The 4716-nt window shown below is 35.5% G+C and overlaps 1 pseudogene; it reads right to left on the bottom strand.

Annotated features, from left to right (window-relative positions):
• Window positions 1–2194: 2194 nt before the first annotated feature.
• Window positions 2195–3272, bottom strand: LOC114417724 (annotated as a pseudogene).
• Window positions 3273–4716: the final 1444 nt, after the last annotated feature.

The following is a 4716-nucleotide window of genomic DNA, read 5'->3' as shown; positions in this document are numbered from 1 at the left end:
CAAAGCTCTGAATAATGAAAATAGCATAGCATAATAGAATGCCCTGCACGAATCCCAAGGCAGCTATTTAAAAAGAGTCACTCAAAGTCACTGGGCCCTATTACAATACTCTGGCCCAAAACGAAATAAACACTGAACAACATAAAATAAAATTGCGAAATTTCCTAATTAGAAATTAACTAAGGTAAGCGTTGCTTTATTTGCCCTCTTCAAGTCCACAACCAAAATCCGGATTAAGCCCAATGTTTCATTAATTCCTGAAATTAGATTAAAAACATCAAATTAGCTAAATGAGCCCAAATAATAAAACTGCCTAATTAATTGACAATTAAGACCAATCAATAATTAAAATGGTGCAAAAAGGGTTTAGAAGATAGAAGAAAATGATGGCACATCACAAGGACAACTGCTGTAAAGAATATGATAATCATTCTAGGTTGATAATCAAGTGTGTTTGATGCTATACCTCATTAGTCTATTGTTAATGTTCAGAAATACATAGTGGTAAATCATTAATTTGCATAAAAGATTATGTTTTGGGTTGTATTAGCTGGAATTTGCATAATTAGGCACTTGTACAATAAACTCTTGTCAAATCATAGGTAATTCATAACTCTGATTGTAAAGGTTACTATAAGGTAGGAAGACTTTATTTTGATTACTTTGTCCATCAAACTTATTGAAATATGCTAAGAAGAGGTCATACGAAGCCCAAATATGCCGTTTGAAATCCATTGTGGGATAATTTTAATTTAGATCAGCTCTTATTTGTATCAAATGAAGGACAAATAACAACAAAGAGAAATAAGAAATTGCAGGAGTGATGCATTTAATTTTGTATTATTCAGATGAACAATTCATATGCAGAAGGTCAAATAAGTGGAATGAGGAACACCAATAGTGAGGGAAACTCCATTCTTACCTTAAAAGGTTGGTGTGAATTGCTCAGCATCTAACCTTGCAGGGAAACTCCACTGTTACCTGAAAACATTGTAGCAGGATCTTCAACACTGTTGCTTGATTTCTCCTCAGAACCATTTAGTTGATGCTCTTTCATCTCCTCCAAGTACATTTACTCCACCATTGGAAGCCAAAGCCGAATTGTAGCATTAATGAACCAATTTGAAAGTTGTTCCATTACCATGTACTAAAAATAATAATAACGAGACCAAAATTTAAGTCAACTATGGCTCTAAATGCTTAGGACAGCGGAACTAACCTCAATGTAATGATGGTCATATTTGAGAGTCAATCCAAAATTTGATAAACAGATATGTATAATGTTGAACACCTCAATATGGATTTGAGAGTCTTATCTATCAAACCTTGGTTCCTCAACACAAAAACCAAAGCTTGTTGGATCCTCAACTCCTGGAATATTAAAAAATTAAGGGTTTAGATTTGTTTAGCTAGACTCTAGTTAGAGAAATGCAGGTTACTCAAATGAGGATATGTATGACTATGTTGATCTGGTTGTGGTATTGCCTGTACCTTTGCTCCACCTTCAAAGCCATATAGAAAATTAACAAAATTACAAATGAAGAAACAACATAATGCTGCTACAAAGTAGGAATATATTATGACAAAATGGTTAATTTGTGATGAGATAGCATATAGTGAATCATGGAAGTCATAGATAGCAGTTTTACTGAATTGATAATCGATCAGTTCATATTAGTTGGGTAAATTAGTGCATAGAAAACAAAAATCTATCTTACTAATTTGTAGAGCTGCTACTGTCAGAAAATAATCTATCTTTCTTCTAAGGTGCATAAGGCTGATGAGTTTATGAGTTTGTAACAGTCATAAATTTGCATAGATGGCAAAATTAGATAGTCATGTAAAGTTGAGCAGTATCTAAGTTGATTTTACAGTTTGGTTGAGTGGTCTTGTATTTAACCTTTTTTCTTCATATGCATCAATGAAAATAGACGAACTGTTCTCCCATTTTTCTATAATTTTGAACCAGCTATTTCCCTGGTTAAGTGCTATACTGTACTCCTTGAATATATTACAATCCTGGGCATTCCACCTGGCACCCATTTTTACAGTTACAATACTTAGTCCTAGAACAATGTCTTAGATCAAAATCGACCACGAAATCTATCAATAGTTGGGATATCAAGATTATTCATATGACATGTAATTCATCTACTTTCAAAACAACCTATTGATAGTTGCAACATAGTAGGGATATCAATAAATGAAGGCAAGTCAGCCAGAAAATAAAATAGATCACGAAATCTAACACAAGATAGATATCCCAGTATAGTAGAGAAAAATAGTACTACATTGTAGCCAAATTCTGTGTGTATGTGCGTGCACTCTACACATTAAAAAGAACCTTAATGAGAAGCTGGTTGCAAAGAAGTTCTAGTAGAGTGGTCAGAAGCATTGGCAAGGCCTTGCAACATTCTCAAAATCTCACTTGTGTCTTCCAAATAACACTTTACCTTCCTAGGTTTCTAGCCAACAGTGCATGGAAACACTTCAGCAACTGGAGATAAGGTTGCCTTTCCATTCATGATTACCCCAAACATGTCCTCGTCTGATCTGTCATCTCCAATGCATAGAACAAAATCTGGAAACACTCCCTTTTGTTGCATTGTTAAGAGAAGACGTTCTGCTACAATACCGTTACTCACACCCTGCACCAAAAGTTGAACAACAAGAGGAGATAATCAACCCAACCAAATTTCATGACCAAATATTAGAATTAATTTATGTGATGTACACAACTTCTTTAGAAGGAATACAATCCCAAATGCATTCCAATTGTTTTGAACAAAATATTATGGAACAAACAGCAGTCAACTATGCAAACATAGAACATAAATTCATTGTCAAAACATGGTTCTGGGCAAGTTATGAGCACCACTACAATTAAATCACCTTGAAGGTCCAAATCCAAAGATCCTTTCTGATTAAAGAGGCCACACAAGTCACAACTATAAGATGTATATAAAATATAAACTTCTTCAACTATAAATATGAGTAACCTAAAAATGACCAAAAGTGGAATTTTTTTTTACTGACCTGAGGTTTCACTACTACAATGTTTGGACTACTTTTAACAGAAACAGGCTCATTGGCAAGAGCACTTTCCAGATGATCAAAAAGCTCCTTAGCTTGGCATGAACCAAAGTCTCGGTTTGCATACTCGTAATTCCAAACTAGAGCACTTTCTTTGGCCTCTATGTTTGAACCATCAGTTGTTTCCATATATAATTGCATAATCGGCTCAGCAATCTGTTTCCACTCAAAATCAGGTACTGGACACCAAGTATCCCATTCTGCATTTCGATTTGTCCTGGATAAAAAAAAAGATAAAGTTCAGTTTAAGTACATAAGCAAGCTCTGTCAAGGAAAAGTATTTTTCCTCAGCATTCTGTCATACATAAAATGAAACAGTGAGTTTATTTTGTTGTTAATGATAAAAAAAATCCTATATGATCCCTCAATCTAATCAAATTTGGGACAAAAAGAATCAAATTCCATCATTCTTAAAAATAATAAAATAAACAAGTAAAAAGAACCATTAATATGATTTGCAGTAACCACAAACTCTTCCTGCTCCTAAGACACACAAGGAAAGAGGATATACCTCACAAAATAACCATGCTCTGCAACGATTCCTATCCTTTCACAAGAAGAAAACCATTCAGTAAAAGTCTTTCTCTCCGTTCCACTTACAATGAAAACACAATTCTTGGTGTCCCTGCACAAGATGTTCAAGATGCTAACCGCTTCAGCATTAGGTGTTATACTCATCGACCCAGGCCGCACCATAGTGCCATCATAATCCAAAAGAATTGGTTAGTGCTTGGTCCTCTTATAAGATGAATCAATATGTTCCACAAATAGCTTTCTAAAGTTTGGATCCAAAGCAATCACTCGGAAGCCTAAACCAAAACCAATTCCCCAGCATCTCCACTCCTCCCGTTATTAACATGAAGCACAAAAACTTAGATTATTCATATGACAAGAAAATCTTAATGCAATTGTGCTCCACTCCTCCCGTTATTAATGTCAAGCAATTCAACTCAGATAACACTTACTCATGAATTTGGAGATCTGGATCTTGACTTGGATCTGCAAAATTTTTTACTGAACAAAACTGAATTCAATATCCACAATGATCCACCAGTTATGCTTATAAGTCTATGGTACAACTAACATTAGGCTTTATGAGAAGAACAAGGTGAAGGCATACAATAAAAGTTCAAAAAGTCCCCTCCAACTTGTACAAAAATAAAAAAGAGAAGCTTGTCGCAACCTACCCTTCGGCGGGAGGGCGACGCGTGACTCGCGGGATGCGTGTTCCACGAAAGGAATACGCGCAGAGTCGCCACCAACGTTTATTTGAGGAAAACGTCGGAAAAGACGCGATCTACGAACTTTTAAGTGAAAGGTTCGGGAGTTGTATTTACGCACGGGGAAGGTATTAGCACCCCACACGTCCGTCCCAAGGGACGGCAGCCTTTAATCGAATGTACAAACATGACTTTGATTTTTCATGTTCCCTTTTATGTCCTTATATCCTTTATACCCTTTTTATATTTTTCTCTTTTTGTGGTCGACAAGGGTGTTTCCCTTTGCTCCTACGTATTTCTCAATTGCGATGAGGAAATCAGACCTACGTAGTTCTTTTTTATCAAGTGATTCTTTTTTACTTAAAAGGTGATCATTTTAAGGCATTGGACCTTGAAAATGATC

This window comes from Glycine soja, chromosome 7, assembly GCF_004193775.1.
Source record: "Glycine soja cultivar W05 chromosome 7, ASM419377v2, whole genome shotgun sequence".
Classification (NCBI taxonomy): domain Eukaryota; kingdom Viridiplantae; phylum Streptophyta; class Magnoliopsida; order Fabales; family Fabaceae; genus Glycine; species Glycine soja.
This window is presented reverse-complemented; position numbering and strand designations above follow the sequence as displayed.